The sequence below is a fragment of the Salvelinus fontinalis genome, chromosome 32 (genome assembly GCF_029448725.1).
Source record: "Salvelinus fontinalis isolate EN_2023a chromosome 32, ASM2944872v1, whole genome shotgun sequence".
NCBI classification, from domain to species: Eukaryota; Metazoa; Chordata; class Actinopteri; order Salmoniformes; family Salmonidae; genus Salvelinus; species Salvelinus fontinalis.
In genome coordinates, this window is record NC_074696.1 from 39,187,842 (window position 1) to 39,202,110 (window position 14,269).

General features: G+C 48.5%; 1 protein-coding gene across 22 annotated transcripts in view; it reads left to right on the forward strand.

The window, feature by feature from the left end:
• The window catches only part of LOC129831305 (microtubule-actin cross-linking factor 1-like), a 258,379-nt gene that overhangs the window by 200,666 nt on the left and 43,444 nt on the right, over window positions 1–14,269 (forward strand). The gene's annotated exons all lie outside the window — the stretch shown is intronic.

The window sequence follows — 14,269 nt, forward strand, 5'->3', positions numbered from 1 at the left end:
GCTTGGGGGGGGGGGGGGGGGGCTGAGCAGAGGAGGGACAAACCCCTTTTGTTTCTATGAAGATGTTTTCCTTGGACGCAGCCATGACAGCTGCACCACAACTGACAGAGGGAGTGAGAGGGGGGTGGGGGGGGGGGTTAAAAAGGAAGAGTGGAGTATTTAGCGTGTTTGACATGCAGGCCACGGGCGGCTCGCAGCAACAGTTAGACGACAGAGAGAGGGGGGAGGGAAAGCGAGAGAGAACTCCCTCCCCCTATCAAGTGAAGAATGTGTGTGGACTAAAGAGCGACAGAGCGAGGGAGAAGGCAAGCATGCGTTAGTTGAGTTCACATCGGCTGCTGTCTCTGCCAGAGGTCTTTAAACGAACAGTCATAGCAACTGTAAAAGGGAAGGCAGGATAAGAGAGAAGAACGAGTGGAGGTGTAGGAACTGAACCACAACAGGCACTGTATCAGGGATACAAGGAGAAAAACAAACATGGTTCAAATCAATGATTTATATATACACTAGATGACTGATAGGGGGCGCTGGGTTGAAGCCACTGTGCCTCCATCTTGGCACTTCCCCACCGTTCCCCAAAAATATTTTGTAAGTATAAAGTAAATTTGAGATGACTAATGTTACTGTCCCCACTACAACAAAAATATACTTACATTGAATTGAAATACTGTAGAATTACATTCATGGAATGGAGAACTGCTCCTACTGGGTAGTGCCAATATGGCCGACCGGTGGCTTCAAAGACTCAATGGCCAATACATAGCATCAGCACTCCATATACACATCATTGGTTAAAATACTCCACTTTTGTCTGGTACCAGGGGTTGCTGTCATGCTTGCTGGATTCCCCCGACTGTGTGCGTAGATTTTTGGTGTGGCATCCTGAGGCCCCCTTCTCTGTAACACCTAGCCTCCTTTGCCCCCGAGCCCCCCCCCCCCCCCCCCCCCCCCCCCACACACACACACCCCTCTCCTTGCTGGATTGGGTTACACTAGAGCGGCGGACGGGAATGCAGAAGTGGAGACTGTGATTGTGAATATTGACGACTTTTGTGTCTCTTCTCCATGTTGTTTTACACTGTCACGCTGGAGAATAGCAACCGGCTGCTTGGAAACCTGTAAAAAAAGAGGAAGGAGAGGGGGATCAGGATAGATGGAGATTCTACTTCCTTGTATGCATATAGACTGTTTATTTTGGAAAATACAAAAGCCGTTATTGATAAGCCTCTCTTTCTTTTTTTTTCTTTTTTTTTCCTGGCTTGCTAGCAGTTCCCCTCCCTCAATCACTCTCCCCTCCCCTCCATCCCTCCCGCTTTCTTTCCTTCTTTCTTTCTCTCGCTCACTGTTTCTCTGTATCATTTCCCTCTCTGCGGACAGCGTTTTTGTGCTCTGAGGGGGAGGTGATTTGCCCAGGAGATTCGGTTCTGGATTACAAAGCAGTGATGAATGTCGCAGTCTCACAATACTAGCGTCTCTCCTTCACTCCTCCTGAGCTTGTGAACACTGCGAAATAGTACCATCCTGCTTAGCAACAATCCCCCTCACCTGTGTTCGTCTTTTCATTTTATCCTCAGTCTATTTAGCCGTTAATTTTGAAAGATAATTTGCCGAGTGCTTAGCGTGGTATAATCTTCTCTCGTTATCCCGTGATTTATTTTTAAAAAGCAACCCCCCCCCCCCCCCCTCTCTCTCTTTGGCTCCACGCACCCCTCCTTCCTCTCCCTATCTGTAGCTCACTCCCCCACCCCTCTCACATGTTTTTTTTCGGGAGAGGAAACCAGCATGATTGGAGCACTTCCTGTGTTTTAATACCAGAGCAGGAAACAGAACCAGCGGAGCTGGATTTAAACAAAAACAGTTTGAAAGAGAGAGCGAGACAGAGAGAAGAAACAAACGAGTGAGTGAGTGAGTGAGCGAGAGAGACAGAGAAGGGGGAGTGACTGAGCGAGAGAGGAGAAATTGGGAGATTTTTTTTTTTTTTTTTAGCAGCTGCAAACCATTTCAGTCTGTGTAGTGGCCTGAGAACAGAGAGACTGAGCGACAGAAAGAAAGCAAGGAAGCCTGCCTGCCTGCAACAAAAAAAAACAGGAAGAAGAACTGGGATTGCGTGGCGCTTTGTTTCATCAACGGAGCTCTCTAAAAAAGATAGAAGTGGAGAGAGAAAGAAGGGAAGAAAAGGAGAGTGTCCGGGGATTGTCTGGGAGAGAGAACCGCCTGCAAGGCAGAGTCAGAAGCAGCGCTCAGACTGGGTCTCGGACTGTCTGGGTCTCTGCCCTCTGGATACAGTCCCACGACTGGGCTCACCCCCCCCCCCCCCCCCTAACCCACCTACCCTCTCTCCCTAACGAACCCTCTCACCCCCTCCCGGATTCAGCCTTCGCTCTGGATTTACTGTCTCTTCTTGCCTGGAGCTGTGGATGAGCAGCGTGATGGAAGGTGGGAGATGATAGACAGGCGTCTAGTCTACGCTAGGAAAAAGGTCTGGATCTCTTTGTTCCGGTTTTTGAATTGTAAGACTGACTTGTGCGGAGTGGCGGATGATGGGATGTACTTTTTGGCTGATGATGAGGATAATGATGATGTCAGCAAGAGGGATGAAGGAGCACTCCAGGCACAGAGCGGGCCACTGCCTTCAGACACACATCATGCTTTGTGATCAGATTGGGAGAGAGAAAATATAGACTGTCTGCAAGGACACACTCACAGGACCAAAACAGGCTATGAGTGACTGCTGGGTTACTTTGTGTGAGATTTTTGCTGCCGTTTTGATTCCCTCAAGGATCTTTTATTAAGTCATTCTCATGGTTTTGGGTTGACAACAAAACCTGAACCAAGACAGAAAAACATCAACAAAGCCATTGGGACTGCACTTTTGTCCCCCCCCCCGCACAATCTCTTTATATCAGGGAGTAGTGGATTTCTCACCTTAAAAGGAGACTTTACACACTTCTTTGGCTGCTTCTCACTGAGACAGTTGCTCAACCCTTCTCTGCTGCTTATCCTGTTGTGGCAGAGCGAGGAGAGCAGGAAGGGAAGGAAGGAGTTGAAGAGTGGGAAAGGATTCAGGAGTAGGGAGTTGAACGACTCTGTGTGTGTGTGTGTGTGTGTGTGTGTGTGTGTGTGTGTGTGTGTGTGTGTGTGTGTGTGTGTGTGTGTGTGTGTGTGTGTGTGTGTGTGTGTGAGGGGGGAGTTAAACGTCAAACGGAACAAAAAGGAACAAAGGGTTGTTATCTCCACGGCACTCACCTCGTTCTGGACTTCGGACGTCTACGAGACAGCCCCTGCCTCCTTCCTGATAACCTTCCAAACGAGCAGTGCTGATTGGTATGCTGCCGGAGGAGAGGAGCATCTGCATGCAGGACACTCACTCGCTGATGCTTCTCTGCGTTTCAGATAGCGCCGGGATATGCTGCTGCACTGCTATTGAGGTGACATAGTAACATGTGGACCTATGGTCTTGTAATGTAGATTGCAAACCTTTTGACATTTTGGCCATTGAAGCGGATTCATGTTTGGGATTGTGGATTGGACCGGGAACGGTTGAGCAACTGAACACTTTTTCAACCCACCCATTAAGGTATTTTCCCCATTGTTTTCTGTGGAATACCTATTGGCCCCGTCCCCGAGGGGGGCCACCCTGCCCCTATAAAGGTCCACTGCAGGCCGTCAGGGGATATCCCCCAGGGGCAGCTGAGGAATGGGAAAGCCCCTGAGCCGGCCGGACTGCCTGAGGCAAAACCCCCGATGCCTGGGGAAGGGGGACGAGGATGAGGCCTACATCGAGGACTGCTATGTCCCCCAGCGGTCCATCTACGACACCATGCGCATTAACGAGCAGATCGACCAGGGCTCCTCCAAGCTCAGCCAGCCCTCGCGTAGCACCCTGGGCTCTGGCGGCGGCGGAGAGGCCAGCACCCTCTCCAGCAACGGCACCATCGGGGCTGACTTAGGGAGCGTCTTTGTGTCAAGGGCGCACGCTGATGCCGGAGTTAAAAGACTGGACGAAAGGGTGATCTTTGACGCCCTCAAGCTAACCGGCGATCCGCAGAGCATGTCGCCACCTGGAAGTTGCGGTGGTTCTGGTTTACCCATCACACCCTTGTCCTCTGCCTCCTGTGGGGCAGCCGCAGTAAAAAGGCGCCACCAGGGCAGCGATAAGAAAGACAACCCCAATCGTCGTTCCTGGAAGGCGTTTATGCCCCCCAGTTACCCAGAGTTTGCAGAGAGGCTTGAGTTTTCTCCTGGGGAGAGTGCTGAGAAGCGTCTGTCCGGTCCTGGGATTCCACTTTCTCTACTTCCGCCACCAACTCCTCCAACCACCTCCACACCCCCCTTACCTCCTTACTCGCCTTCCACTTTGTCGTCCGGGGGTCCTCACACTCCTGTCTCATCCTCCCCATCGTTGACACTGAGTCCCATTCCCCCCCTCCAACAGCACCCTGTCAGCAGGCAAAAACAACTTCACCCCCTGCTCCAAAAACAGCACAAGCAAACACATGCACTACCCTCCCCCTCAAAAGAACAACCATCGGTGCAGTTACCTACCCAACACCACCAGGGCTCTGGGAGCACCCCACAGCAGAGTCCCAATGCTACCGCACAGCTGGACAAAAAAAAGGACAAGCATCATAGGCGCCCGGCTGTATCTCCCAAAGCTGGTATCAAAATAATTACTGAGGAGAGCCCTGAAGCGGCCAAGGCTTCTGACTCTGAAAGAGAGACGGACTCTCCTCTCCTAGAACAAGACCTGGACAAAGCCCCTCTCCTACCCCAGTTGGCCCCACCGAAACCGGTGTTCTGCCCCCCGACCAAAGCACGCACCTGGCCCCGCAGCATGAGAGGGGGAAAGAGGTCCCACGGGGGCATGCGCCACCTCTTCCCCGTCCTGCCTCCCCTGCCCCCCTTATTGGGAGAGGACAGTGACCTGGACGAGGAGTCATTCTACCTACTGGACCCCCCCTCACCTTTCCTCCAGGAAGAGGAGGGGCTGGCCCATGGAGGGCTGCCACTCTCCCCCTGCCTCAGCCAGGAGGGGGGTGAAGTGGGACTTTTGGGCTGGGCTCCTCCTAATGGTGAGCTCCGGCAACGAACCGCCTCTGAGCTCAAATTCGAGGAGGATGAACGCAGGATCTTACAGGAGCTGGAGGAGGAAGAAGTGGACATGGAGGAAGAAGAAAAAGGGGAGGAAGAAGGGACAAGAGAGGGGGGAGAAGTGGCGGATAAGAAAGGGGAAATTGAAGAAGAGGAGGAGAGGGCTAGGAGAGAGGAGAGGGAGTGGGAGGCAATGCTGAAGCTGGAGAATAGGGAGATAATTGACCAATGTTGGGAGGGGGACTCTGGAGAGGGCTGGGAACCCCAACAATCAGAGTCTTCTGGACATTGGCCCCTTCTTACCCCTCCAACAGGTTTTGGTGGGCCTAGGGCCCCCAGTGCCTCCCCCTGCCCCAGCTCAGGGGCTGGCTCAGATGACCTTTTCCTGGAGCTGGAGAGACAATGTTTAGAGGAGGAGGGAGGGGAGAGCTCTGTGGACCCTGAATCTAGTGAGGCAACAGATCCCTACACCCTAGCCAGTGTAGAGGAGGAGGATGAGGAAGAGGAGGAGCAGGAGGAAGCCACTGATGCCTGTATATATTTTGTGGAAACTGCCCCTATGGATATCGATCAAAGGACAGAGACTGATTGCGCTGAGCCCCGGTTGGAAAACCCCTTCTCAGTTCCCCCACCACCTAGTCCTGAACACATGGACCAGGTCCAACTACAGACCTCTGAACACACTGACCTGGAGGAAGCACAGACCTGTTATGAACTCCACCAGGTTCTCGTTGAAGATGAACAATATCATATTGATGAAGAAGAGCAATGTGTAATTGATTATGAAGGCGAAGAAGAGCGGCGTTGTCCCGAGACTACTGAGATGGACTCGGTCTGCGGACTTTTCCCTGAGTCCGACTCAAGCGGGGTCCACATGTCCCAGCCAGACAGAACTGCTTTGTCCGACACCACCCAGAACGACTGTGAACACGAGCCACCCGCTGAGAGCGAGTGGGAACTGGACAGCGGGGCGTCATCGGTTCAAGAGGTCGAGGAAACAGGGTTGTGCCTCCACACGGCCTCCCCACCTCCTCCATCCCCCAGCCCACAGAACCCTTATGCCAAGGGGGAAGACCAGGAGGTGGAGGAGGCGAAGGAGAGGGCGCCAGACTGGAGTGCATGTGAGCAACCTGAGCCTAGTTGGGACAGTGAGGAGGCTAGTGTGGACCAATCCCCTGGGTCGACCCACTCAGATGGAGAAAGGAGGGTTAGTGCTGCAGAGGATGTTGATGTACTAACTTCCTGTCAAGAGGAGCTGTTCTCTTCAGAGATTAGTGACGTTGCTAAGGAGACAACCTCTGTCACTGAGGGGATGACACTTGCGTCATCAGACACTTGGAACTGCTTTGTCCCCGCAGATAAAGTTTTTTCTCTGAACATGTCTGGGCAAGACATGGACCAGAGGTCCACAAGCACCCCCAAAGCTCTTGCAGACTCTCTCCCTCGTTCACACTCCCCTGCCCAACAAAGAGACTCTGCCCCCCCTTCACCCTTACCACTGTCCCCCGTCAAGCATGAGCCAAGAGGGCCAGGCCTGGACAGCAAAAACTCTGACGCTTTTGTGGCCACTGACAGTTTTGTTTACCTGGCGGTCTCCGTGCCACCCCCGTTCCCTCAGGACTGCCCCCCCTCCCCGCTGGACTCCTCAACACCTCCCAGCCCTGTCCCCAAACCCTGCCCTGAGCCAGACGAGGGGGCCTTCCTTTGCTCCGACAGCTTTGTTTACTTGGCCGCCCCGGAGCGGCTCCCCCAGGGGTCCGACGGAGGTTCTGCATGCGAGGACGCCCAGGAGCTGGACTATGGAGACTCGTACTCTGAGGGTACCCAGTCGGGAGTGGACTTCGTCCTTGGGTCCATGACTGGGGACAGTGACTGGGAGTCTGACGGCTCGGCCTTGGACCCCCCTTGTACCAACAGGGAGTGGGAGGAGCTGGAATCTGGGTTACTCCAGGGGCTTTTCAGGGAGGGCCAGTTGGAGGACCAGAGGGCCCCAGTTGCCACAACAGAGACTGAAGGGTCGGACTGTGAGACCCCCTCAGGGCCAGTGACCACAGGGCAGGGAGGAGCGCCCTCACCCTGCCCCGACATAGAGACCCAGGTTGAGGTATAACCGTTTTCCATCCGTCTTTAATTGAGGTTAATAATCAATGGTCAAGATCCAGTCAGACAGAAACTGACGCCGCTGGTCAGTGGTTCAGTCAGTGGGTCAGTCTCAGCTTGGTCGGCTACGTTTCAGGGTAAGGTGGTGTCTATGTACTTGGTGCAGTGTCTCAAGTTCTCAGTCTAAACCCCTCTTCTCAGCACCGTCCTCTTGTCTTCATTCTGATTGGTCTTAGCATGTTCTTAGTATTAATATCTCATTGGGCTATAGGAGGCAGTGTGATCACAGTGGCTCTCAATTCATTTCAGTATTGCAAAGGCATTAGGTTGCTATAGATACTGCTTGGAAAATGCAGTGGAAAAGGGGGTTGGGGCCACATAGCTTGTTGTACTGCTGTAGTTAGACTGTAAATGATTGCAGTATGATGCACAAGGAGGGGTCTGTCCATTTAATGGAAAGTACCCTCAGGCTGTCTGTGTGTATACGATTGTGTATGAGGGAGCATGTTCGAGAAATGTACTCGAGGCAGAACATTCCGTTAGAGAATATCATGTGCTTCTTTTTTTAATGTAAAGTGCGGTGTTGGCACTATTTAAGCGCATGGCTTATAAACCGCTATGTGTCGTTTGCATTGACTCTAAATAACAGCTCGACTAATCTGTTTCAAATGGCCCAACTTACAGTAGGGGTGTTTTACGTACCTCACATGTTTGTGTACGTGCACATAGATCACAGGCTTTGAAGTAAGCACTTCCATCTGTTTCAATGTAACTTGTGTATGAGTTCAGTGTTAGAAGGGCCGGGATTCATATTCGCTGTATGCAGTGAGACTTTTGACTTCTTTTGACATTTTCAGACATTGGTTTTGATTACTTTATTAGATATAATTCTAAACTGTTTCTAAGAGAATGGGAATTTATATATCATCACCATGTGGTTTCGTTGAGCAATTCAAGTCTGAATTTGGCAGTTAAGCACACAGGCTGCACCCTTTCTCGGACATTTCAGCGTGCTAGTAGTTTGTTTGCCTGGATCAAAGTCTCTGTGTGACTTCCGTGCCTTTCGGATCTGCATATCCTCACAGTGTACTTTTCCATTCTCTTCCGACTCCCCCTGTGTTTGTGTGTGTGTGTGGTTCTGTACGTGGGAGTAAATGACTGCAGTATTCGGCCAGTATTTCTTTGCGCCTTACCGTCTCGTACGTCTTGCGTTAGTGTTTGCACGTCCTCACCACCACATACTGTACTTCCATCCAGTTCTCTCCCTGTGCTGTTTGTCTGTGTGTATTTATGTGGGTATGTATTTCTGGGCCAGTGTGTTTGACTGTCTGTCATGCCTAAACTAGGGCCTTCTCTGCTTCACACTGTCGGTCTGTCTGGGGTGTCCTTGTCCCTGCCTGCCTAATGGACTCCTGATTAACTCCTGATGGACTCCAGGGTTTTTATTATTAAATGACTGACTCCATCAGCTACACACACTGGTGGCCTGGTCCTCATCTCATTTACTATGGGTGTGTGCCTGTGGGCATCATGTAATTTAGTATGTGTGGTTTATGCGTAGTCACGGTCTCTCTGGCCCTCCTAAATGCAATCAGATGCCCTGTCCTGTCAGCCTGGATTTGACTGGAGAGGATTAGAGTTACAGTCTACTGTAGTACAAGGAGGTTTCTGAGGGGAAAAGAAAATCACTGTCCGTTGGCAGGGTAGCAATCTCCCAACCATAAAATTCACCTCATGCCTCCCCCTCTCTCTACTCTTTCACCCCCTCTCTTCTCTCTCTTTCTCTCTCGTCCTCCCCTCACCCTTACCCTCTTTCTCTCTCTCTTTCTCTCTCTACCCTTTTTATCTCTCTCTCTCTCTCCTCTCCACAGTCCGATGGCACTATTCCAGAGATAAGGAAGTGAGAAGTAAACACTAGGGATCTATGGAGGGAGAGTTGCTGTTGCCAGTAACACACAAACACTGTACGAAGTTGTCGGGGGGGAATATAAATAGAAGATAAGGGAGTGCCAGGGTCTATCTGAGCCGCTGACCTCTCAGCTATGGCCAGTCACGCCCTCTTCAATGCCAAAGGCCACTTTGGACAGGAAACCAAATATACAAGCGACTGTAGATTGTTTTAGCGGCAGGTTTGGTAATTCATGTTTTTTTTCTATGGAAATGGCGGCCATTTTGGTGCAAGAGAGAGCACTCTGTGAGGGAAGAAATAGCTGTATGGCTGAACACCTGGTAGTACTCAAAGATAAGGCCCTGGTCAAATGATAAGGAGGGCTAACCTGGCAGGGCCAATCAGAAGAGTGTGCAAAGCTGTCATCAATGCAAAGGGTGGCTATTTGAAGAATCTCAAATATAAAATATATTTTGATTTGTTTTTACACTTTTTTTGGTTACTACATGATTCCATATGTGTTATTTCATAGTTTTGATGTCTTCACTATTATTCTACAATGTAGAAAAATAGTACAAAATAAATAAAAACCCTTGAATGAGTAGGTGTTGTAAAACCTTTGACCGGTAGTGTACATAACACTAGCGCTGACCCCATTTAGTCGACTGGTCGATAGGCTTTAGTCGAGCAGTAGCAAAACAAAAATGAAATATGTATATCATGGTGTACAAGACACCTGTCTGAGTGGACTAATCCATTGTGGAGGCCGTGGGGATGGCACAGTCCATCACTCTAAGACGTGTTACAGAAATTGTATATTGTTAATATTAAGTAAGACAACGGTGCAACACTAATAAAAATGAATATTATTTTATAACAAATGCGCTTTCTCCTGCGTTTCAGTGGTTCTGAAATACATCAGTGAGCTGTTGAATTAGCTCCTTTCCCTAGACCATGTTGCTATATTGCATACTGTAATAGCATTGTTAACTAGCATATTGGTGTGGAGAACAATGCGCCGGAGGCAGCAGCAGAATGAAGACAGGAGAAAACAGCCCTTGACTTATTGTCGAAGGAAAGCGAAGAGAGAGGAAACCCCAACTGAAACAGGTCTATAATCAATAAATCAAATCAAGTTTATTTGATATAGCCCTTCGTACATCAGCTAATATCTTGAAGTGCTGTACAGAAACCCAGCCTAAAACCCCAAACAGCAAGCAATGCAGGTGTAGAAGCACGTAGTCTAACTGTTAAATGTGCCTGGCTTTATGCACCATCCAGAAAGTATCAGATCTCTTCCCCTTTTCCACATGTTGTTACATTACAGCCTTATTCTAAAATCAATCTACATACAATACCCCATAATGGAAAAGTCAAAACAGGTTTTTAGAAACAGAAATACCTTATTTACTTAAGTATTCAGACCCTTTGCAATGAGACACGAAATTGAACTCGGGTGCATCCTGTTTCCATTGATCATCCTTGATGTTTCTACAACTTGATTGGAGTCCACCTGTGGTAAATTCAATTGATTGGACATGATTTAGAAAGGCACACACCTGTCTATATAAGGTCTCACAGTTGACAGTGCATGTCAGAGCAAAAACCAAGCCATGAGGTCGAAGGATTTGTCCGTAGAGCGCCGAGACAAAAAATTTCTGCAGCATTGAAGGTCCCCAAGCACACAGTGGGCTCCATTATTCTTAAATGGAAGAAGTTTGGAACTTCCAAGACTCTTCCTAGAGCTGGCCGCTCGGCCAAACTGAGCAATCGGGGAAGAAGGGCCTTGGTCAGGGAGGTGACCAAGAACCCGATGGGAGAACCTTTTAGAAGGACAACCATCTCTGCAGCACGTCACCAATCAGGCCTTTATGATAGAGTGGCCAGACGGAAGCCACTCCTCAGTAAAAGGCACATGACAGCCTGCTTGGAGTTTGCCAAAAGGCACCTAATGGACCATGAGAAACAAGATTTTCTGGTCTGATGAAACCAAGATTAAGCTCTTTGGCCTGAGTACCAAGCGTCACGTCTGGAAGAAACCTGGCACCATCCCTACAGTGAAGCATGGTGGTGGCAGCATCATGCTGGGAGGATGTTTTTCAGCGGCAGGGACTGGGAGACTAGTCAGGATCGAGGGAAAGATGAACGGAGCAAAGTACAGAGAGATCATTGATGAAAACCTGCTCCAGAGCTCTCAGGACCTCAGACTGGGGTGAAGGTTCACATTCCAACAGGACAACGACACTAAGCACACAGCCAAAACAACGCAGGAGTGTCTTCGGGACAAGTCTCTGAATGTCCTTGAGTGACACAGAGACCTGAAAATAGCCGCGCAGCGAGGCTTCCCATCAAACCTAACAGGGCTTGAGAGGATCTGCAGAGAAGAATGGGAGAAACTCCCCAAATACAGGTGTGCCAAGCTTGTAGCGTCATACCCAAGAAGACTCGAGGCTGTAATCGCTGCCAATGGTCTCCAACAAAGTACTGAGTAAAGGGTCTGAATACTTTTTTTTTTATACATTTCCAAAAATGTCTGAACATGTTGCTTTGTTATTATGGGATGTTGTGTGTAGATTGATGGGGGGGGGGAACAATTGAATCAATTTTAGAATAAGGCTTTAATGTAACAAAATGTGGAAAAAGTGAACGTGGTCTGAATACTTTCCCGAAAGCACTGTATGCACAGAAATAAGACAGATCCTGCTTCTGTTAACTGTTTGAGTTTTTGTTTAATAGCCTACTGATTCCATGACACCAATTCACCAATGAATGTGACTGTTTTTAGTCTTCGCTGTAATGAAGGCTTAACAAAAAAAAACGTTATAACTGACAGTCTGGTACGCTTGTAATGTATTTAGTGTTTACATTGTTCCATAAGGTCAGAGAAATGATATTGTAATCTTTACAGCACCTGCTTGGCACACTTAATATCCACACAGTGCTTGCTCCTTACCTTATTTTTATTGATCTCCAGTATTTTCTACAACTAGTCAAATGTATTACTCACATCTGACTTTACCTCAAGAGCAACCAGTAAATATTACCCCGTTTCGAGTTTATTTGTCATGCCCTCTGCATCCATTTTGCTGTTATGGTGTTCGGAGTTTGTCATAACCAATTTATTAATGTGATTATGATATGCTATAGGTCACTTCCTATTGGTTACGTGCAAGAGAGGAGGGGTTGAGAGTATAGGGAATGTTTTTCAGATTTCGATAACAGAACTTTTCAGTCAGAAATGGCTGTAATTATGTTACAGCTTCAGCAACATGGACAGAGTGATGAACACTTGATGTTCTGTGGTGGTCTATGCAGCAGGGAGGAGAGGGAGACAACGGGTGCTAGTCACAGTCACTCGCTGTCATTGTTTTTTAACAAAGCCCAGCATGTCTGAGCCAGGCCCGGCACAATCAAATCAATTGCTGGTCAGACTACCTCTAGTCATTTGTGTGTCTTAATTATTTAATCAAACAGTGTGCTTAAAGCATCAGACCATCTCAGTGAATATAGTTGATTTGATTAAAACACAAAAGATATGTCTATATGGAAAAATACACGTTCAAATATATCTACCAATCGATTTGTCGAAAGAACAGACGACTCTTGGTCGACCAAGATTTTTAGGCGGGGACAACCCTACATAATAACACACACAGTCCGGTGTTCAATTTCACGTGATTCCGTTTGGTCAACGTATTTGATCTTTTCTGAATGTAACATGAGCACACTGACACACATTCATGTTTAGAAGGAAGATAAGAGTAACATGTGTTTACATTGGAAGATGGAACAGAAAGGCAGGAGAGACTGACAGACAGGAGAGATGCTTAGACACAGAGTGCAAAGAGTGTACTGTAGGAGAACTCAGATCCGGTAACACGGACATATTTCATATGATAATGATGGCACTGAAAGACAAGCAGACATCCAGGAAGCACCTGCAAAAGAGGAAAAACCTGAAGGGGAGGGAGCGAGAGAGGGGGAGAATGAGGGAAAGGGAAGAGCGATGGAAAGGGGTGAAGGAGAGAGTGAGAGCGCGGCGAGATTAAGGCCACAATGGCCCGAGTGCAGAAATTTAGCATGAGCTTGAGTTCCTTTTCAAATGCAATCTATCATCAACAAGGATGTTTCTCTACCACTGTGATGATCGATTGATTCAGCACTGCCTGGTCTGACCATCATAAACTACTGCAATATTCTAACATGGTGACCAGGGCAAAAAATAGATCCTTCTACTAAAAAGGAAACCGGGGGGGGGTTAAGGATGGAGAGAGACAGGAAGAGAGTGAGAGGACAGCGCGAAGGCAGGAAGAGCGGGAACGAGGGAAGATAGGGAAGTCGGTGACCGCCTAACGGGCTGTTATCTCTGTCCTTGGTTTGGATGGAGTGATATTGTGTCACTGTAGTTCTCTCAGAAGAGTGATCAGATTAGTCCCACTCTATTTATGTAAGTCAATACGCCCACTGCGACTTTCTCAGTAGCATGTGGACAAGCTGTCTATATACAGTAAGGGAATGTATACACGTGTTGGACTTTAACAGTAGTGTTTTACACTGTCCCTATTTGGTATTTATTAGGATCCCCATTAGCCGCTGCAAAAGCATCAGCGACTCTTCCTGGGGTCCACATGAAACATGACACAATACATGGTACAGAGCATTATAGTCAAGGACTGAACGACACACATTTAAAACGTTGCACACAGCCTGCATGTCAGTACATGCACACTATATATAGATTGAATACATAATATAGTGCAAATTGCAATACAAGATGTGTAAAACGGCTGTGTTTCTTCACAGTCCCTGTAACTGTCCCTTTTGGGGATAAGGTTTGTGAATGAATGTATGTGGCTTGGTCTTTTGCGGTGTTCGGTGGGAAACCAACTCGTGTCGTTAATCTAGTTGGCACTACGGTTCATACTTCAACTTCAGCATGCTATGAAGGACTATAGTGTGGGGTGTGTCTGCATGCAATATTGGCCGTGACGTTAGTTCCAGTCTGGAGGTGAAATGGAGTTGAATCAGACAGTGGTTGTTTATGTTAGCTGGTGCTTGTTCCTTTGTCATGATTTAAGGTGGTTCCTGAGTCATGATTTAAGGTGGTTCCTGAGTCATGCTCTGGACGCCAGCCATGAAGACTGCTGCTGGCTGCCTCTCTGCTGAACTGCGTTAGCTGATTATCTCCAT